At 38.0% G+C, this 23,375-nt stretch overlaps 1 protein-coding gene and 1 long non-coding RNA gene across 4 annotated transcripts in view; both read right to left on the bottom strand.

Moving 5' to 3' along the window:
• The window catches only part of LSAMP (limbic system associated membrane protein), a 652,933-nt gene that overhangs the window by 159,263 nt on the left and 470,295 nt on the right, over positions 1-23,375 (bottom strand). The gene's annotated exons all lie outside the window — the stretch shown is intronic.
• On the bottom strand, positions 8,404-17,301 carry LOC135969409 (uncharacterized). The gene is made up of 2 exons (XR_010584654.2): positions 9,604-17,301; positions 8,404-9,280 (listed from the first exon to the last, which is right to left on the bottom strand). It is a non-coding gene; the product is annotated as an uncharacterized lncRNA (long non-coding RNA).

Here is a 23,375-nt window from a genome sequence, read left to right as displayed (position 1 = left end):
ATCTAGCCTTCTCCCGGAGCTGCCAATGAAGGGCATAAGCCTGTGGCACTAAGACCAAAATGAAAAATGACTCAGTAACTAAACTGAAAAACAGTTCCCCAATCAATTCCCTGAGGTGGCAATGAGAACACCACGTGGGACAGCTCAGCCTCCTTCCTCCACTCTCTTCTGAGAGGCCAGTTTCACAGATTGCTTAAAGACCACAGTAATTTTGGATCTAGTGGGGCTTCTGGGAATAGAAGCTGAACTTCTATTTGAAATGCCTCCCTCCTGCTGCTCTTAAATAACACTGACAACAATAATCGGCATTTATACCAAGAGGGTCCTTCAGAACCTTTCTTAAATCCTTTCAAATATACTCTCTTACTTCTCTCCAGCAAAGATAATATGCTTTGTGACAGGTGCCTAAAAGATAGCTGCACAGCTTTTGGGTCCTGGAACTACCTGTTGTCTAAAATAACTCCCTGATTTGTGTCCAGACTCTGACAAATGCCCAGCAAAGGCACTGGCCTGCACTTTTTCTTGACCCAGCAAAGTGGTCTGCTATTTTTTCTTCAAAATCACGTAAACAGTAAAGAGACCTTAATGATCGACTTGCCCAACTTCACAGCTGACGTTTGAATTAGAACTGCAATCAAATGGCCATTCAGCCTCAGCTTGAAATCCTGGGATGAAGAATTATAGAAGTTACTACCTCCTGCAAGCTGGCTGTCACTGACCACCATGTTTTTCCTTCATGTGCTTAGGCTCTCTTTTTACTAATTCCATTTTACTGACTGCTTTCTCCAGAGGCAATGAGTATGATAGTGCTTTATACAAAACAGGGTCAATGTTGGAAGAGGAACGTTTTCTTCATGTCTTTTATTATACAATTTGGGATAATTCTCTAATGACACACCACGGCATAGTAAAGATTGCTCTGACCTTGGAGAACGAAGATCCAGGTGTGAGTCCCAGCTTGATCAATTACTACCTTGTAAATTGGGAGGCCTATCCATCTCACTATCTATTTGCAAAACGGGAATAAAACTGTGTATACTCAAGAGGATTGTGAGAGAATTAAACCGGATAATATATGTGAAAGGAATCTCTAAGTGGTAAATTGCTACATATACATAAATTGTTTATTCACTTTTCAACTTTCAGGTTACTCCTTGGAAAATTGTGCCAAAGTGAGTAGAAAAGGGAAAGGGCCAAGAGCATAGTGATTTAATTAGATCCACAGGACATTGCCTTCGCATGGGTAGACGGAGCCCCCAGCCCTTTGGATTTCAGCACATTGATATGTGGTAACTTAATATGCAAATGATAGGCCTCAGAGGGCACCCAGTCTCCACATGTGCCAATTAATCAGAGGAAACAGTATCATCCTCTAATTCCACTAATTAGAGGATCATCCATAAGCTACTATGTTCTGAGCTACTGAGGTTTAATAAATTTGCAATAAATTATGAGTAATACATTAGCCAGGGACCAAATTACTACTGAGCAATAGGATGAGGTTATTTATGTATTTAGAGGGTTTTTATTTCTCAATTTTCTTCTTATTTTCTATCCTAAAAATTTCTGAACAACTTGATTGTGTGGGACTACAGGATCTCCATGTTTCATTGTAACAAGGGGTCCAGAAATAATATATAAGTACAACTACTAAATAATGTGATTAGAATTTTAACACACGTACCATAATTAATCTAAATGATTGGTTGCTTCAAACTGCCATCGTGTAAATGTGTACACTTGCTCTGATGCTACTACTATGACCCAAAATTAGGGAATCCTTTGAGAATTGCCTTCTCATGCTTATTTATTCTTTTGAATCTTCTCAGAGGTGACAAATTGTTCTTTGAGAATATATTTAAATTTGGAGGCAGTTAAAAGAAGTTTGAAAGTATGGTATTCTGGTTATTAAGGGAGGTAATCAAGCAGGATAATCCTATTTGTGATCAGTTGAAGGACCCATCCCATTACCCATGTGCTTGAAAGAGGGAATAGATCATGCTAAGACAAAACTCTGACCATTACATGTGACTCCAGTATATGATTGAATGTGATTGAGGGAATGGTGGGTATGACTATTTGAAATCTGTGTAAGAGGGTTTTAACTTCACTTAGAATACCGACATAAGAGGTACAAGCCTTTGTTCTTGCTGTCTCTATACCCAGAATGTTTTTTCCAATTAAAACTCTACTCATTCTTTAATGCTGGTTTATTTATTTATTTTTGAGATGAGGTCTTGCTGTGTTGCCCAGGCTGGAGTGTAGTGGCACAATCACAGCTCACTTCAGCCTTGCCTTCTTGGGCTCAAGCAATCCTCCCACCTCAGCCTCCCAAGTAGCTGGGACCACAGGCTCACACCACCACACCTGGCTATTTTTTTATTTTTTGTAGGGACAGGGTCTCCCTATGTTGCCCAGGCTGTTCTTGAACTCCTGAGCTCAAGTGATTCTTCCTTTTCAGCCTCCCAAAGTGTTGTGATTACAGGTGTAAGCCACATCACCCAGCCTTCTTGAGTGTTAGCTTAAATGCCATCTCAATTAGTAGAATTTTCCTGACAGTGTTCAATTGACAGTTTTTGATCTGTTCTTAATAGCTTTTATTGTATCCTGTTTGAACTCTTATGGCACTTACTTTTTGTGTTTTATTGTATTTGGTTTTAAGTAGTTCTCATCACCTTTTTTAGGTAGTAAACTATTTAGGAGTAGGATATGTGTCTTACTCATGTTTGAATCTCACATATCAACTAGAGTAAACTTTGGGCATGATGATTAATCAATTAATATTAGTTGAACAAATGAGTTATGGTACAGTCCAATTGTCACTATATAAACGCAACAATAGCCATATATACAGAAGTACATCCAAGTAGGTACCTAATTTATTTACATGAAAATTACTCTCAATGGTGAAGTGTTAGTAAGCGTTTCTTTTAAAATTAGAATGGTACAAGAATGCCCTCTATCACTACTTGTGTTCAGCATTTGGCTGGTGGTTCCAGCCAGTAGTATAGGAAAAGAAGAAAAAGAAGTATAAAAACTAGCAGGAAAGAAACAAAATGTTCATTATGCACAGATGATAAAATTATCTATATAAAACTCCCCAAAAATCCATACATTTTTGGGATTTAGACAGGTTAGAAAATTGGGTGAATACAGAATGAAAAAACAAAAATCAGCTGCGTTTCTAGAAGGCAGCAAAAACTTAGCTTGAACAGGGATATTTCTAAAAAGGTAACATTAACAATGGTAAGAATAATATAGCAAACGTAGAGATAAATCTAAAGCACTATGTGCTAAACCTTTAGGCATAAAATCATAGAACATTATTGAAAGCCATTAAAGAAGACCTCCACAAATGAAAATTGTACCATATTCATGAATAAGAATACCTAATATTATTAACATATCAGTTATTCTCAAATTGACCAACAGATTTAATGTGTGACTTTTAAAATTATTGTTGAACTTGTAAAAGTGATTCTAAAATTTATGTGCATGAACAAAGAGCACAGAGTAACTAAGAAATACCTGATGGCAAAAAATATGATATGAAAGAGGGTCTTGATTTATTAAATAGCACATCTACTTATAAATATTAGGCAAGTATATATTTAATATATACAGAGAAAGTATAAATAGACATAGAAATAAATAACTAGTTCCCAGAAACAGATATCTACAAAGAAAGGTAACTTGAATATTACAGAGTTGGCATTTCAGATAAGTGAACGTTTAAACTATAATAATTGTGCTGAGACTATTAGTTTTTAATTTTCCAGAGGGAAAGAAGTGAAATCGTAATCTTACTCAAAATGTACAGAAAATATCAATTCTAATTCATTGAAATGCAAAAAAAAAAAAAGAATCAAAACTTTTAGAAGAAATCATAAGAATATCTTATAACCATGGGGTGGAGAAGGATTTCTCAAATAAGAAACAAAAAGTTTAAGTCATAATAGAACAGATTAATAAATTCAAGTAAATTAAACAAAATATCTCTTTTAATCAAACAGCAATTGAAAAATAAAAAGTTAAGACACCAACTAGAAGACTTTCGTATTTTGTGGGGTTTTTTTGGTGGTTTATATAACCAGTAAGGGGTTATTTTCTATATGAATACAAAACTCTTAAAGTCCAAAAAAGAAAGACAAACAACACAAAAATGAAAAATATAAGCAGGTAGTTTCTTTAAAGATTAAAATAATTAATAATTATGAAAAGATAATAATTATTATTAATGAAAGGCATACAAGTTTTTAAGATGGCATAATATTTTATAAATAGCATTTTGACAAACCTTTAAAAGGCTGATCATTTTGAGTGTGGAAAGTATGTAGAGAAACACAAATTCTCGTTAGTTTTATGTATGTAGAAATTAATATAAATTAGTAGAACCACTGTGGCAGAAGCTGCTAGTTATCTGCTAATATTTGTCTTTCTCAGTAATAAGATTTCTCTATTGCTAGCTGGCTCCATGGCAAACTGGCAGAAAACTACATTTCCCAGTTTGCCCTGGGGCAATGTAATGATACGGCCATGTAAATTCTGACCAGTGGGATGAAAATAAGTGTTCTGTACATCTTGAAGGGAAGCACTATGCACCATTTGGTTCTTTCTCCTATTGCCAGCCAAAATGTGGATACACTGGCTGGAATTCCAGAAACCATTTTCGACCTTGACGGATAAACTTGGGAATGAAAATTGTTCATACAAGGTAACCTACACAGTACATGAAGCCTTCATCTCGACACTGTGGAGTGACTTACCATCTCTGGAATAACCACCTCCAGGCTTCTTGAACCTGAGATAGAAAAGTATGGCTATTTCATTTAAACTACTGTGATTCTGAAATTTTTATTAGCCACAGCAGCCTCAACTAATCTTAACCAATACAACCTCATTAGAAAAAGATTTGACACTCTTCCATAAAGTTAAAAGTGTGCAAATTCTATAGTCCCACAATTTTCTGCCCTAAGTATATGCCTTGAAGAACTTTATCCTTACATGCATCAGGAAACAAAAAAATGTTCATAAAAATGTTCATAGAACCACCATGGTTCTAAGACCAAATATTGGAATAACCAAATCCATGGATGGAAGAATAGTTAATTTCATTACATTTTTATCCCATGAACTACTAATATGGAGCTAGGAATAAACTCAATCTCTGAAGAAATCATAAGCATAATAAGATCCATAAGCATAATGTTGAATAAAAATTCAAAAACAACAAAATTTAAACCATTTATTATTTGGAGGATACCTACATATAGGAAATTTATAAGTAAAAGCAATGCAATAATAAACCTAAATTTCAGGATAGTGATTAATATAATAGAACCTTATCAATATCTTTGAAATTCTGCTTATGCCTCTCCCTGATTGCATCCTGAAGGAAGCGGGAGGAGATGTAAACAGGGAAGGGCATAATCAGAGCTTTAAAGATATTGGTAAGGTTCTATTTTTCTTAATCTAGGTGCTAAATAAAAAATACTCATTTTATTATTTTAATCTTAACTTGTATTTTGTATTATGTATTAACTATAAATTTTTTCTAATTTTTAATTCTTGTGGGTATATAGTAGGTGTATGTATTTATTCATGGGTAGATGAGATATTTTGATACAGGCATGCAATACATAATAATTGCCTCAAGCATGTATTCTTAATTTATGTTACAAACAATCCAATTATACTTTTAGATATTTTAAAATATACAATAAGTTATTATTGACTGTAGTCACCCTGTTGTGCTATCAAATACTAGATCTTATTCATTCTATCTAACTATAATATATTGTTGTACCCATGAACCATCCTCTGTCCACTACCCTTCCCAGCCTCTGGTACCCATCACTCTATTCTCTATGTACATTACTTCAATTGTTTTAACTTTTAGCTCCCATAAATATGTGAGAAGATGTTAAATTTGTTATTCTGTGTCTGGCTTATTTCACTTAACATAATGACATAACATAATCATTAACATTAACATAATGACCTCCAGTTTCATCCATGTTGTTGCAAATGACAGGATCTTATTCTGTTTTATGGCTGAATAGTATTCCATTGTGTATGTGTACCACATTATCCATTCATCTATTTATGGACACAGGTTCCTTCTACATCTTGGCTATTGTAAATAGTGCTGTAATAAACATGGGAGTGCAGATATCACTTCTATATACTCATTTCCTTTCTCTTGGGTATGTACTTGGCAGCAGGATTGCTGGATCATATGCTCTATTTCCCATATTTTTAAGGAACCTCTAAACTGTTCACCACAGTGGTTGTACTAATTTACCTTTCCACCAACAACGTAAGAGAGTTCCCTTTTCTCCACATCCTTGCCAGCATTTGTTAATGCTTGTCTTTTGGATAAAAGCCATTTCAATATCTCATTGTAGTTCTGATTTGCATTTCTCTGATGATCAGTGATGTCAAGAATGTTTTCATATACCTGTTTACCATTTTTATGTCTTCTTTTGGCAAACGTCTATTCAGATCTTTAGCTCATTTTTTAATCAGAGTAATATTTTTTTTCCTATTAAGTGGTTTGATCTCCCTAAATATTCTGGAAATTAATCTTTTGTCAGATGAATAGTTGTAAATATTTTCTCTCATTCTGTGGGTTGTCTTTTCACTTTGCTAATTGTTTCCTTTGCTGTGCAGAAATGTTTTAACTTAATATGATCCCATTTGTTCATTTTTGCTTTGGTTGTCTGTGCTTGTAGGGTATTTCTTACTTCAGAAATCTTTGCCCAATCCAATGTTCTGGAGAGTATTTTCAATGTTTTCATTTAGCAGTTTCAGAGTTTTAGGTCTTAGATTGAAGGCTTTAATCCATTTTGATTTTATATTTGTATATGGCAAGAGATCAGGGTCTATCTTTATTCTTCTGCGTATCGATATCCAGTTTTCCCAGTATCATTTATTGAAGAAACTTGTCTTTTCCCCAATGTATGTTTATGGCTCCTTTGTTGAAAGTAAGTTCCTTGTAGATGTATGAATGTGTTTCTGTGCGATCTATTATGTTCCATCGGTCTATGTGTCTCTCTTTATGCCAGTACCATGCTATTTTGGTTACTATAGTTTGTGGAATAATTTAAAGTCAGGTAACATTATTTCTTCAGTTTTGTTCTTTTTGTTCAGGATAGCTTTGGTTATTCTATGTCTTTTGTGATTCCATATAAATTTAAATATTTTTTTCTTTGAAGAATGTCATTGGTTGATACAGATTGTACTGAATTTGTAGATTGCTTTAGATAGTATGGACATTTTAACAGTATTGTTTCTTCCAATTCATGAATATGGAATATATATTTTTTGAGTTCTTTTCAATTTCTTGCATCAATATTCCATAATTTTAATTTCAGAGATCTTTTACTTCCTTGGTTATGTTAATTACTAGGTATTTTATTTCATTTGCAGCTATTGTAAATGGGATTACTTTCTTTGTTTATTTTTCAGGTTGCTTGCTATTAGCATATAGAAATACTACTGAGTTTCATACACTGGTTTTGTATCCTTCAACTTTACTGAATTTATTTATCAGTTCTAATAGTTTATGGTGAAGTCTTTAGGTTTGTCTAAATACAAGATCACATTACTTGCAAACAAGGATAATTTGATTTCTTCCTTTCCAATTTTTATGCACTTTGTTTCCTTCTCTTGTCTGAATGCTTAAGTTAGGACTTCCAGTACTATGTTGAATAACAGTGGTGACAGTGGGCATCATTGTTACATTCCAGATCTCAGAGAAAAAGCTTTCAACATTTCCCCATTCAGAATGATAATAGCTATGGGTCTGTCATATATGGCTTTTACTGTGTTGAGATATGTTCCTTCTATACCCAGTTTTTAAAGAGTTTTTATCATAGCCGGGCGCGGTGGCTCAAGCCTGTAATCCCAGCACTTTGGGAGGCCGAGACGGGCGGATCACGAGGTCAGGAGATCCAGACCATCCTGCCTAACACGGTGAAACCCCGTCTCTACTAAAAAATACAAAAACTAGCCGGGCGAGGTGGCGGGCGCCTTTAGTCCCAGCTACTCGGGAGGCTGAGGCAGGAGAATGGCGTGAACCCGGGAGGCGGAGCTTGCAGTGAGCTGAGATCCGGCCACTGCACTCCAGCCCAGGCGACAGAGCCAGATTCCGTCTCAAAAAAAAAAAAAAAGAGTTTTTATCATAATAGGATACTGAATTTTATCAAATACTTTTTCAGCATCAACTACAATGATCATATGGTTTTTGTCCTTCATTGTATCCCATAGGTTTTGGTATGTTTTGTTTCCATTATCATTTGTTCAATAGCCTTTTAAATTTCATTCTTAATTTCTTCATTGACTCACTGGTCACTTAGGAGCACATTGTTTAATTTTCTTGTATTTTCTAAGTTTCCAATCTTTTTCTTGTTGTTGATTTCTAGTTTTATTCCATTGTGGTCAGAGAAGATACTTGACATAATTTCAATTTTTAAAAACTTTTTGAAGACTTGCTTTATGGCTAAACATATGGTCTATCTTTGAGAATGATCCATGTCCTGAGAGGAACGTCTATTCTGCAGCCATTGGATGAAATGTTCTGTTATGCCATTTGACCTACAGTGCAGATTAAATTCATTGTTTGTTTGTTGATTTTCTGCTTGTCTGATGCTGAAGGTGGGGTGTTGAAGTCTCCAGTTATTATTGTATTGGGATTTGTCCCTCATTTAGCTCTAATAATACTTGCTTTAGATACCTGAGTGCTCCAATGTTGGGTACACATATATTTACAATTGTTATATCCTCTTGCTTAATTGACCCCTTTGACCTTCTTTGACCCTTTTTATAGTTTTTGTCTTGAAACATATTTTGTCTGAAATAAATATAGCCATTTCTGATCTTTTTTGGCTTCCATTTGCATGGAATATCTTTTTCCATACCTTAATTTTCAGTCTATGTCTGAATAAATCTTTATAAGGGAAGTGTGTTTCTTGTAGGCAATAAATTGTTGAGTCTGGTGTCTTTGTAATCCAGTTACTGTGTGTCTTTTAATTGAATAGTTTAATCCATTTACATTCAATGTTATTATTGATAAGAAATTATTCATGTTATTTTGTTATTTGTGCTATGGTTATTTTGTGGTTTTCTCTTCCTTCTTTCCTTCCTTGCAGTGAAGTTGATTTCCTCTGCTGGTATGTTTTAATTTCTTGCTTTTTATATTTTCATATCCATTGTATATTTTTTGATTTGAGATTACCATGAGGCTTGCAAATAATATCCTATAATCTAATTATAATACCTTATAATCTTTTTTTTTTTTTTTTTTTTTTGAGACAGAGTCTTGCTCTGTCGCCCAGGCTGGAGCGTAGTGGCTGGATCTCGGCTCACTGCAAGCTCCGCCTCCCGGGTTTACGCCATTCTCCTGCCTCAGCCTCCCGAGTAGCTGGGACTACAGGCGCCCGCCGCCCCGCCCGGCTAGTTTTTTTTTTTTGTATTTTTTAGTAGAGACGGGGTTTCACTGTGTTAGCCAGGATGGTCTCGATCTCCTGACCTCGTGATCCGCCCGTCTCGGCCTCCCAAAGTGCTGGGATTACAGGCTTGAGCCACCGCGCCCGGCCATACCTTATAATCTTATATGTTATAATCAATATCTTATATCTTATTTTAAACAGATGACAACACATTGTATAAACAAATAAACAACCTAACAAACACGCAAAGAAAAAACTAATAAAAACTCTACAATTTAACGTTGTCCCCCCACTTTTTAACTTGTTATTGTTTCTATTTACATTTTGTTGTAGTATCTGTGTCATGAAAAGTTATTATTTTTCATCATTTCATCTTTTAGACTTTCTACTCAAGATATGAGTAGTTTACAAACCACAATTAAAGTGTTATAATATTCTGTATTTTCCTGTGTGCTTACTCTTACCAGAGAGTTTTGTACCTTCTGATGATTTCTTATCATTTCTTAATGTCTTTATTTCAGATTAAAGCACTCCTTTTAGCAATTCTTGTAGAATAGGTCTGGTGTTGATTAAATCTTCCAGCTTTCGTTTGTCTAAGAAAGTACTTATTTCTTCTTCATGTTTGAAGGATATTTTTGCTGGATATACTATTCTGGGATTCGAGGTTTGTTTCCTTCAGCACTTTATGACCCATCACTCTCTCCTGGCCTATAAGGTTTCTCCTTAAAAGTTTGCTGGTAGACATATTGGAGCAACTTGCATGTTATTTGTTTCTTTTCACTTGCTGCTTTTAGGATCCTGTGTAACCTTTGGGAGTTTGATTTTTAATTGTCTTGAGGTGGTATGCTTTGGGTTAAATCTGCTTGGTAGTATATAACCTTGTTGTACTTTAATACTGATACCTCGTTCTAGGTTTGGGAAGTTCTCTGTTATTAACCTTTTGAATAAACCTTTGTACTCTTATCTTTTTTTTTTTTTTACCTCCTCTTTCAGGTCAGTAGCTCTTAAATTTGCCCCTTTGAGGAGATTTTCTAAATATTGTAGTCATGTTTCATTCTTTTTTATTCTTCTTTCTATTGTTTCGTCTGACTGTGTATTTTCAAGTAGCTTGTTTTCAAGCTCATTAATTCTTTCTTCTCCTTGATCAACCTGCTTTTAAGAGACTCTGATGCAGTCTTCATTATGCCACTTGCATTTTTCAACTCCAGAATTTCTGATTGATTCTTTTTAATTATTTAAATTTCTTTGTTAAATTCATCTAATAGGAGTCTAAATTCTTTCTCTGTGTTATCTTGAATTTCATTGAGTTTTCTCAAAATGGTTATTTTGAATTCTCTGCTTGAAAGGTCACATATCTCCATTTCTCCAGGATTGGCCTCTGGTGCCTTGTGTAGCTCATTTGTTGAGACCTTGTTTTCCTGGATGGTGTTGATGCTTGTGGATATTCATCATTGTCCGGACATTGAAGAGTTGGGAATTTATTGTAACCTTTGCAGTCTGGGCTTGTTTATAACCATCCTTCTTGTGAAGACATTCCACATATTTGAAGGTACTTGAGTGTTTTCACCTAAGTTTTCGGTCTTTGCAGCCATATCTGCATTAGGGGAAATCCCAAGCCCAATATCTCCATGGTTCTTGCAGAGTTGTAGAGATATCTCCTGACAGTCTCAGATAAGATCTGGAAGAATCTTCTTGATTGCCATTAAGAGATTCTTATTATCTTCACTTTTTCTCTCCCAAGCAAACATTCTCTCTATCAGTGCTGATCTGCCTAGTGCTAGGGAAGTGGTAACACAAATACCCCTATGGTTACCACCACTGGTACTGCACTGGGTCAGACCTGAAGCCAGCACAGTATTGAGTCTCACCTGAGGACTGTGGTAACCACTTTCTGGCTACTATCTAGAGTTCTACAATCTGCAGGTGGCACAGCCAGCCAGGATTTTGTCCTTCCCTTCAGGGTGATGAGGTTCCCCTAGCCCCAGGTGGGTCCAGAAATGCCATCTGGGAGTTAAGGCCTTGCGTTGGAAACATTAGGAGTCTACCTGGTTCTCTACTCTATTGTGACTGAACTGGCATTCAAACCATGAGAAAAAGTCCTTCCCACTCTTCCCTCCTGTATTAGTCTGTTTTCACACTGCTGATAAAGACATACCTGAGACTGGCCAATTTATAAAAGAAAATGGTTTAATGAACTTACACTTCAACATGGCTGGGGAGGCCTTACAATCATGGTGGCAGGCAAGGAGGAGCAAGTAACATCTTACATGGATGGTGGCAGGGAAAGAGAGAGCTTGTGTAGAGAAACTGCCATTTCTAAAACCATCCGATCTCACGAGACTCACTCATTATCATGAGAACAGCATGGGAAAGACCATCCCACATGATTCAAACATTTCCCACTTGTTCCCTCCCATAACATGTGGGAATTATGGGAGCTACAAGATGAGATTAGGGTGGGGACACAGATCCAAACCACATCATTCCGCCCCTAGACCCTCCCAAATTTTATGTCTTCTCATTTCAAAACCAATCATGCCTTCCCAACAGTCCCTCAAAGTCTTGACTCATTTCATCAATAACTCAAAAGTTCACAGTTCAAAGTCTCATCTGAGACAAGGCAAGTCCCTTCTGCCTATGAGCCTATAAAATCAAAAGCAAGTTAGTTACTTCCTAGATACAATGGAGGTATAGATATTGGGTAAATACAGCCATCCAAATGGGAGAAATTGGCCTAAACAAAGGAGCTACAGGTCCTATTCAAGTCCAAAATCTAGCAGAGCAATCAAATTTTAAAGCTCCAAAATGATCTCCTTTGACTCCATGTCTCACATCGGGGTCACACTGATACAACAGGTGGGTTCCCATGGACTTAAGCAGCTCCGCCCCTGTGGCTTTGCAGGGTATACCCCCGCTCATGGCTGCTTTCACAGGCTGGCATTGAGTATCTGCAGCTTTTCCAAGTGTTCAGTGCAAGGTCTTGGTGGATCTACCATTCTGGTGTCTGGGGGATGGTGGCCCTCTTCTCACAGCTCCACTAGGTGGTGCCCCAGTAGGGGCTCTGTTGGGGTCCTCCAGCGCCACATTTCCTTTCTGCACTGCCCTAGCAGAGATTCTCCATGAGGGCCCCACTCCTGCAGCAAACATCTGCCTGGGCATCCAAGTTTCCACTCATCCTCTGAAATCTAGGCAGAGGTTCCAAAACTTCAGTTCTTGATTTCTGTGCACCCACAGCCTCAAAGCCATGTGGAAGCTGCCAAGGTTTGGGGTTTCCAACCTTTGAAGCAACAGCCTGAGCTGTACTTTGGCCCCTTTTAGTCATGGCTGGAATGGTTGGGACGTAGGACATCAAGTCCCTAGACTGCACACAGCAGAGGGACCCTGGACCCAGCCCACAAAACCGTTTCTTCCTCTTAAACCTCCAGACCTGTGATGGGAGGGGCTGCCTCAAAGGTCTCTGACATGCCCTGGAGACATTTTCCCTATTGTCTTGGTGATTAACATTCAGCTCCTCATTACTTATGCAATTTCTGCAGCCAGCTTGAATTTCTCCTCAGAAAATGGGATTTTCTTTTCTATCACATTGTCAGGCTACACATTTTCCAAACTTTCATGGTCTGTTTCCCTTTTAAAACCAAGTGCCTGTAACAGCACCCAAGTCACCTCTTGAATGCTTTGCTGCTTAGAACTTTCTTCCACTAGATATGTTAAATCATCTCTCTCAAGTTCAAAGTTCCACAAATCTCTAGGGCAGGGGCTAAATGCTGCCAGTTTCTTTGATAAAACATAACAAGAGTCACCTTTGCTCCAGTTCCCAAGAAGTTCCTTATCTCCATTTGAGACCACCTCAGCCTGGATTTCATTGTCCATATTATTATCAGCATTTTGGTCAAAGTCATTAGAGTTCCAAATTTTCCCACATTTTCCTTTCTTTTTCTGAGCCCTCCAAACTGTTCCAACCTCTGCCTGTTACCCAGTTCCAAAGTTGCTTCCACATTTCCATTTATTTTTTCATCAGTGCCCCACTCCTGGTACCAATTTACTATATTAGTTCATTTTCAAACTGCTGATAAAGACATGCTTGAGACTGGGAAACTTACAAAAGAAAGAGGTTTAATGGACTTTTACTTTGACGTGGCTGGGGAGGCCTCACAATCATGGTGGAAGGCAAGGAGGAGCAAGTCACTTTTTATGTGGATGGCGGCAGGCAAAGAGAGAGCCTGTGTAGGGAAACTCCAGTTTTTAAAACCATCAGATCTCATAAGACTCATTCACTATCACGAGAACAGCACGGGAAAGGCCTACCCCCATGATTCAACCATCTCCCACCAGGTTTCTCCCACAACATGTGGGAATTATGGGAGCTACAAGATGAGATTTGGGTGGAGACACAGAGCCAAATCACATCACCTCCCTTTTTCACAAGCAGAGGAGTCCCTTTCTGTGGCCACCACCATCCTAGGCGCACAGTGAGTACTGCCGGGCAACCACTGATGTTCACTCAAGGTCCACGGGCTCTTCAGTCAACTTGTGGTGAATGCTGCCAGGCCTGAGACTCTGCCTTCAGGGAATTTGGCCCCCTTCCAGCCCAGAGCAGGTTCAGAAATGCCATCCAAGAGCCACGTTCTGGAATAAGGAACCCCAAGAGCCTGCTTGGTGCTCTACTGCACTGTGACCTAGCTGGTATTTAAGCTTCAAGACAAACTCCCTCTTCCTTCTCTTTTTCTCAAGTAGAAGGATTCCCTCCCTATAGCCAGAACAGCTGGGAATGTGGGTGAGTTACATCTGAAGTGAGCTCACCTCTGAGTCACACCCAAGGTCTATGGCAATTACTACCTGGGTATTGCTGCTGATTATTGAGGGTCCAAGTGCTCTTTAGTCAGAAGGTGATAAATCCTGGTAGGACTGGGTCCTTTCCTTCAAAGCAGCAGGTTCCCTTCTGGCTCAGGGTGTGTCTACACATGTCATCCAGGAGGTAGGACCTGGAATGGGGACCTTGGAACTCTATCTGATATTCTATCCTACTCTGACTGAGCTGGTATCCAAGTTGCAAGACAAAGTTCTCTTTACTCTTCCCTCTCCTCTCCTCAACAGAGGGAAGGAGTCTCTCCCAGAGCTGTGAGCTGCACTGCCTGGGGTTGGGGGAGGGATGGTGCAAGAATTCCTTTGGCCACACCAGGTGATGTTTCACTAGGTCTCTTTTCTTCCAAGTTTGGTGGCTCTGAGCTTAGCACAGCACCAGGACTTGCCAGGGAATTGCAGTCCTTGTGGCCTAGACTGCCTTTCAAGTTTATTTAGGACCACAGAGTGCTTTGGTCTGCAATGGCAAGGCTCGTTGGAACTCAGGTTTTGACCACTGGGATGGGCAATTACCCTCTGGCTAGGACTGATCTACATTCTCCTTCCATCACCACTGGCTGGGGTCTACCCAGTCTTGCTTTCTGCTGTAACAAGCAGCACTGAGTTCCAATGCAAGGTCCTACAATCACTGAGCTCACCTTCCCCACAGATTCTCTGGCCCATACAACCACTCTCAGGGGTTGTGTCGGCAAGTCAAGAATGTCTTTCCTATCCACTTCAGTGCCTCTTTCAGTGATATGAAGTTAAAACCAGGTACTGTGATTGCTTATCTGATTGTTGGTTCTTATAAAGGTGCTTTTGTGTGTGGATAGTTGTTAAATATGACATTTCTGCAGAGAGGACCACTTCCCCTCACGTGTATGTGTAAGTATTCTTTTGAATGCATGAATAATTTTACAATAATAGTTGGAAAAAGAGTAGGCAGGGCAGAGTAGCATTCACAGTTTGGTATGTGTGTGTGAAGTGAATCTATCTCTAGGAACATGAAGAGATTTAAGCCTGATCATAACCTTCATATTGAAGTACAATTGATACAGCAGAGCACTTCTTCCTCTCCTTTTAAATACATGAGTGTTTATCACAGACTTGCAATCCCAATGGATGAAGGTGACCCACTCCTTCTGGTGAAAAAATTCTTCGAAAGTTCATGTCTATAATCACCACAATTACAGCTGCTTCCACCACTGCTACCGCCTTCACCACCATCTTGATATCATTTGTTTGTTTTAAATGCTTTCATGTTTCTGACATTTTACTCAGTGTTTTAAAAATATTATTATCTTTATTAATCCTCAACTACTAGTGAGCTAGATATTATTAATCATAAGATCTTCTGGGGTAAGGCTCAGCACAGTGAATGAACTAGCCTTATCACTGCTAGTAAATGGCAGTTCTTGGGTTCAAATGCACACCGGTTGGGTTCCAAAATGTTTATTTTTAACTTCACACCATACTGCCTAATTTCAAATATATATATTGTACTGTCACCCCTTCAGTGACAATAATGTGTACCATGAATTCTCCAAAGCAATATTCATAAGGATGTTTTAAAGGAGTAGCAGCAAAAGAATAGACTGAATATATAATTGATTATATATTCATACTTCTGAGAGGTTGGAATACTTCTGAGAGGTTGGAAGATGAGACATAGAGAAAAGATGCAGAACATTCTGAAACAGAGTAATACAAATTAAAACCAGGGAAATAGGCAGGAAGGGGAGAAAATGAATCAGAATGAACAGAAAATAATAAGACCGTCCTAAAGAATTTATTTTTTCCTTTCCCCAGAAGCCTCTTTCCTCACCTTGGAATAGGTGTTTCATCTTTTGAAATGAGTTGGATAAATAAGAAGAAAACGTTGAAAAGTAATTTCAAGTCCACAGAGTGAACCCTAGGATAGATTGTTTTTCCCTTGCAAGCCTTTCATCCAGAAAGCTTTAAGGTCTTATGGTTTTAGCAATAATTATAACAGTAATAATAATACTGCCTAGCTGGTGTTTTCCCCTTGGCGGCATGTCTGTACCAATCAGTTTGGCAGGATAATATCTTCAAGTTCACACACTAATTTGCATGAATCTGTTTGTTAGTCTACAGAAGTGAGGGTTCTTTCATGCCCTTGGACCTTAGTGTACTTGGGGCTGTCTATCTTGGACATTGGCGCTAATGAGGTACTTTTAGGTCAGAACGAAGAGGTTCTTGCTTTGACTTATTATATACATTTGAATATTTTAGCTATGCATTTGAATGTATATATCACAGATATATGTACAGATTTCTATGGGGTGTGAAAATTCAGATTGTTAGGGTGGAAATGTGACACTTGTACTTGCAAAAAATCTTTAAAAATAGTATATTTACCTGTTTATTAAAACAGTACTTTCGGTAATGCTGGTTAGCAGGTGGAGTGCATGAGAGAACTTTTCTTCCTCTGAATTCTGTGACATATATGTTGTCCTGAGACCTGTTATTGATATGTGTTAGGGGTTTTTCATAGTAATCACTGTATATTATAATTCATTTAACCCTTTTTATTTTAATGACTTGTTATGAGAGCTGAGGATGGGAGAGAGGAAGGTGACAGACAGAGTAATGGGAACAGTTTATTCAGCTCCTCCAAGCCATGCCAGGGCAAGAAATTTCAAGCGCTGATTCAGATTATTCAGAGGCATAAGGATTAATCCTAGCATGGATAGGCTTTGCATATGGGGCTGGAGGAGAAGCTGTGGAACTGTGGTCCTGGAGTGATGAAAGGGCTATAAAACAGGTTTCTTACACTGCCTTTTAAAAGTTCAAAAATTGTGCCTGTACAATTAATGAGGAATGCAATATAACTGGATATGCCTGTACATGATTTTGTTTGTTCCATTAAAAGTTTCATAATAAAACAGATATCCGAAACAAGATGATGTTTTATACTATACGTGGCAAAACTTTTGTTAGAAGTTCATGATAAAGCTTTTAAAAGGGCTTTATCTTATCTTTAAAAGCCCTCAAGGAAAATGCTTTTTCTTTTGCTTCATGATACTCAAGGACTCTTGGCTTTATATAAACAGAGTCCTCTTATTTCTAGTGGACTGACTGACCTAATACTATGAAGCTTTGGAACCACTCTTGGCTTTAAACCTAATTATTATTTCATTGCTGCTGAACATCAGTAACATGCCAGATATTATTGTGTCAACTCTTTCTAAAAGTTAGTAAAAATCATAAAGACTCTCTATCATTTGGTGACTCCAATACTTAAATAACTTAGCCATTAACTATTGAAAAAGTGATAATGGGCCGGGCGCGGTGGCTCAAGCCTGTAATCCCAGCACTTTGGGAGGCCGAGACGGGCGGATCACAAGGTCAGGAGATCGAGACCATCCTGGCTAACATGGTGAAACCCCGTCTCTACTAAAAATACAAAAAACTAGCCGGGCGAGGTGGCGGGCGCCTGTAGTCCCAGCTACTCCGGAGGCTGAGGCAGGAGAATGGCGTGAACCCGGGAGGCGGAGCTTGCAGTGAGCTGAGACCGGGCCACTGCACTCCAGCCTGGGCGGACTCCGTCTCAAAAAAAAAAAAAAAAAAAAAAAAAAAAGAAAAAGTGATAATGACTATGGGAATTTCCTTTCCCTACTGTATATAACATTAATCAATTGTACCTATTAGATGGTAAGCTGCTTAAGGGAAAGTTTCACATCAGTAGGGGCTCAATAAATGAAGCTTATTCAGTGAAGGAATGAACAAATCGATTAATTCTATAGTCTTAGTAGAAATATAGTATAGCTTCTGATAATGTAGATTCCATTCTTACATTATTTTCTTTTGTTGCATTCAATGATCATTTGAGAGGGCACATTTTCCACATTTTTTTTTTTTTGCTACAAATCCTATAAATCCTATACATCTATTAAATAAAGATGTAGAAAATAATTTTCAAGAATATACATTTCATTAGGGTTAGCACAGTAATAGAAAAGCTCTAATGGAAGAAAATCTATAAACTCTGGCTATAATTATAGACATCTTCTCCTTCCATGAACAAACTCTGAACTCTTTATTCTATGAACAAGCATGAGTTCATAAAGAAGATTCAGAGAATTACTAAAAACAATGTTGATAGTGGCCGGGCGCGGTGGCTCAAGCCTGTAATCCCAGCACTTTGGGAGGCCGAGACGGGCGGATCACAAGGTCAGGAGATCGAGACCATCCTGGCTAACATGGTGAAACCCCGTCTCTACTAAAAAGACAAAAAAAAAAAACTAGCCGGGCGAGGTGGTGGGCGCCTGTAGTCCCAGCTACTCGGGAGGCTGAGGCAGGAGAATGGCGTAAACCCGGGAGGCGGAGCTTGCAGTGAGCTGAGATCTGGCCACTGCACTCCAGCCTGGGCGACAGAGCGAGACTCCGTCTCAAAAAAAAAAAAAAAAAAAACAATGTTGATAGCATACTGCATTTCCAAAGAAATGGTAGGATAAAAGGAAAGCCAAAATTTATAGCAACTAAATCATATGAAAAGGAACTGCAAAAGTAAATTATCTGCTTCTAAAAAGAGAGCATAGAAATAAGTTAGAAAGACCAAATTAATAGAACTATACACTAAAAAGCATGGATTTTTCCATATACAAGTTATGTCAATAAACTATGACTAAGAAAAAAGACATTTTATTAGTGTCTAATGTCATTATTAAAATTTTTGTATTTTAATACATTTAAAATATTTAAAATTTTTAATATATTTAAAATATTCCCCACAAAGTATTTCCATTTTGTCAAGGGAATAAACTCTCCTTTATTTGAATTCAAATAAAATTCAAATTACTGAAGCCCTGTTACTATGGCTTCAGGAAAGCCAAGAAACTCATTGTTCTACCTTAAGGGGTAAAGATAAAATTAAAAATATTTGAATTAAGTTTAAGAACACTGACTTTGAGATTATATTAATATGGAAAGCTACTAGTTATGATACTGTTAGCTAAATTAACAAACCCATAAAACAGTAGCTTATTCATTGCTAAAATATAGAAAATAGCAGATATGTGACGCAGTTATTGTGAGAATTTAGCATGACAATGCATGCAACACATTTAACGTATTAGCCCAATACTTTTTGAATTATATATTATTAATATTTTCTGCTGGGACAATCAAAATGGTTTCACAAAGAAGAGTGAGAAGAAAGGACATTACTGGCAAAAATAGTGGAATGAATGAAGAGATTGAGGCTGACAAGAGAAGGACATGTTGTAGTTTAAATGCAGTATTGGATCTTTGAAAGGGAGAAATGGGAGATACATCTAGAAATATAGGATATCACCAGATGGTGATGGTGTTAAATGTTATTTTAAGGAGTTTGGATCTTATTCAATGGGTAATAAAAAGCGATTAAACATGTTGGGATAGTAGAATTATATGATTTAAATTGTACTTTAGAAAGATTAATTTGGCAGCAGTCTATAAAGACAAATTAGAAATGAGAATGGTTAGATGTGAGAAGTCCATCTAGAAGAATAATGCAGGTTGAGTGTCTCTTATTCAAAATGCTTGGGACCAGAAGTGTTTCAGATTTTGAATCTTTTTCAGATTTTGGAATATTTGCTTATACATAATGAGATATCTTGGGGATGCGATACAAGTCTAGGTATAAAATTAATTTATGTTGGCCAGGCATGGTGGCTCATGCCTATAATCCCAGCACTTTGGGAGACTGAGGCAGGTGGATCACCTGAGGTCAGGAATTCAAGACCAACCTACTCAACATGGTGTAACCCCATCTCTACTAAAAATACAAAAAATTAGCTGGGCATGGTGGCAGGCCCCTGTAATCCCAGCTACTTGGGAGACTGAGGCAGGAGAATCGCTTGAACCCAGGATGTGTAGGTTGCAGTGAGCCGAGATGGTGCCACTGCACTCCAGCCTGGGTGGCAAGAGTGGAACTCCATCTCAAAAAAAAAATTTTAATTTATGTTTCATATACACCTTATATACATAAAGGTAATTTAATGTAACATTTTAAATAATTTTGTTCACAAAACAACATTTGTGTTAAGTACTTATGTGTGAAATTTTCCACTTATGATGTCATGTTGGTGCTCAAAAACTTTGGAATTTTTGAAAATTTTGAATTTTTAAATTAGGAATGCACAACCTGTACCACTTGTAAAATAACAATGAGGTCTTGAATGGGAATGGTGGTAGTTGTGAAAAATATAACGCTGAAGGTATGGATCTGGAATATGTTTTGTGGGTAAAATTTATAAGATTTGGCCTTAGAAATGGAGGATAGTGTAATCCCAGCAATTTGGGAGGCCGGGGTGGGCAGATTACTTAAGGACAAGAGCTCCAGACCAGCCTGGCCAGCATGGTGAAAACCCCCTCTACTAAAAACACAAAAATTAGCCAGGCATGGTGGCAGACTCCTGTAATCCCAGCTACCTAGGAGACTGAGGAAGAAGAATTGCTTGAACCCAGGAAGAGGGGGTTGCAGTGAGCTGAGATCGCACCGTTGCACTCCAGCCTGGGTGACAGAGCTACACTTTGTCTCAAAAATATTAATAATGATAAAATTAAAAGAAAAAAGAAATAAGAAAGAAATGGATGATAGTGACAACTAAAATGAGTGACTGAGGCAGATGTCCCAAACAATTGAGGTGTGTTGAGCCAGCTTGAGGGTGCACCCAGAAAATAAATGTGAATCACAGACACATCTGTGACTATTTTTTCCAAATAGGTTCTCAGGAGGTTTAGTACCTACACATTTTCCTTAAAAGTAAGGGCAGCAATGAGACAATGATTACATATTTGTGAGGCTTTAGTTCGTGCCCAAATTTTCATTTCACATAGAGTAAGGTGAATCTTTGAAGACAAAGGGAATAGAGGAAGCAGATGTCTCAGGAAGGGGTGAAAAAATGACTAATCTCATCTTGTCTTTGTTTTGTACTGGGAAGATAAGCTAGTAATAGATGTTAACAGTGTGGAGTCTTTTGAAAGGGCTGGATTCTGTTTAGCCCTTAAGAAAAAATGTGCAGGCTAGGCATGGTGGCTCACGTCTGTAATCCCAGCACTTTGGGAGGGCAGATCACAAGGTTGGGAGTTCGAGACCAGCCTGACCAATATGGTGAAACCCCGTCTCTACTAAAAATACAAAAAACTTAGCCAGGCGTGGTGGCGCACGCCTGTAATCCCAGCAACTCAGAAGGCCGAGGCAGGAGAATTGCTTGAACCTGGGAAGCAGAGGTTGCGGTGAGCCGAGATCGTGCCACTGCATTCCAGCCTGGGAAACAGAGGGAGACTCCGTCTCAAAAGAAAAAAAAAAAAAGTATAATGGTGGTTAAGGAGGGAGGTGGTTATAATGAGGCGTGTCCAACCTCTCATCCTGCCATGGCTGGGAACTCACTTTCCAAGGTTTCTCTGGGGTCCCCTTGGCCAAGAGGGGATCTGCTCAGTCAGTTGAGGGCTTAGGATTTTATTTGTATTTCTCAACAGTAAGGGGCAAGAGAAGAGCAAATCAGAGCTATGTTGGAGGTTTACAACATGGACATCTTGGAGTGTTCCTGAGTCAATAATGATATTGTTCTGGAAGATTATGGATTCCATTTAGGATACTTTGTGTGTGAGATGCAAACATGAGAGACTGGCTAAGTGCAGTGGCTCATTCCTGCAATCCCAGCACTTTAGAAGCCTGAGGCAGATAGACTGCTTGAACCCAGGAGTTTGAGAAAAGCCTGGGCAACACAGTGAGACCCCATCTCATAAAAATAAATAAACAGAATTAAAAGAACCTGACCAAAAAAAAAAAAAATGAGAGACATCCAAGTTGATTTTATGGCACTTAGCCTGTAAATACAGGTCTCGAACTAATGAAAGAGGTTGGGGTAAAGTTTTAGCATTTTCCCAATTTATGCAGATGATTGAAGCAGAGACAGAGCTTTGGGGTGCTCTTGCAGTTAGAAGACAAGAAAAAGCAAATGAGACAGACAGTCAGTTGTTTTCTGAGAAATCAGTTTCAATCTCTGTAAGGGCGGGCAGCTGGTTATTCAAGATAGTGAGAAGGGAGATGATAGTGTGGGGATGGTGAATGGAGATGACTCATTCAAAAACAAACACTTCACTCTCCTGGCTCCTGTACTTCTGTGACCTCTAAGTTATCAGAGATTTCTAAACTGCCAAAGCATTGACTACTTTTTTCCCTGTATCTTACATTACTGACCTCTTGAAAATCTCTAACCAATAATCTTCTGTGTAAATAAGATACATATCTATGTTTCTAGTCCCTATCTCTTTCCTGAGATCCATCCTATCATTTCTAACCATCCATCTGCACAGCCATTTTCACATCCGTATACCTGACTTCAAACTCAAAATGTCCCAAGAGTCCCCTCTTTCCAAAGCAACATCTCTCTTTAGTTTTACCATTCTCCCAGTCACTACAGGTTGAAACCTTACAGGGAACTTTACTTTTCTCAGCTCTTTCATGGTAATCATTAATAAGTTCTTCAGCTTCTTTCACCATGCTTAACACCCTTCTCTATTTTCTTTGACACCACTCCAGAAGGCAATTGAAATCTTCTCCAAACTGCATTCCTGTTTCTTCCCATTTTAATCTGTTCTATTTGTGGCTGCATGATTAGTCTCCTTAAAGAGAATTTGGATCATGTCAAAAGTTTTCTGTGGAGTGTCACTGTCTACTTAACTAAGTGCAAACTTATAATACTTTCAATAAATATTCTCCATAAAATATTTCCATTTTTTCAAGAGAATAAACAATCCTTTGAATTCAAAACAATTAAATTCACAAGAAGATTAGGGGAGATGGAAAGGAGTGGACAGAAAAACTGATTTAGCAACTGCAAAAACAAATCGGCTAATATTTTTGGAGACATAATATATACATGACAATAAAATCAATCTGAATCAAAAGAGGCTGAGCATAAACAATAAACAAGAGAAGTCATCATCACTGTGAAGGGACTTCTATTTGTTTGAAGACAAAGATTTCAGAAGCAATTTTACAAAGATGATCTCCAGGAGATGAATAGTACATACAGTATTGTTTTATTCCATTTGGTCAGAATTCATAGTGAG

Source organism: Macaca fascicularis, chromosome 2 (assembly GCF_037993035.2).
Source record: "Macaca fascicularis isolate 582-1 chromosome 2, T2T-MFA8v1.1".
In the NCBI taxonomy this organism is placed as follows: domain Eukaryota; kingdom Metazoa; phylum Chordata; class Mammalia; order Primates; family Cercopithecidae; genus Macaca; species Macaca fascicularis.
Note: the sequence above shows the minus strand (reverse complement) of the source record. Positions and strands in the feature narration are given on the sequence as shown.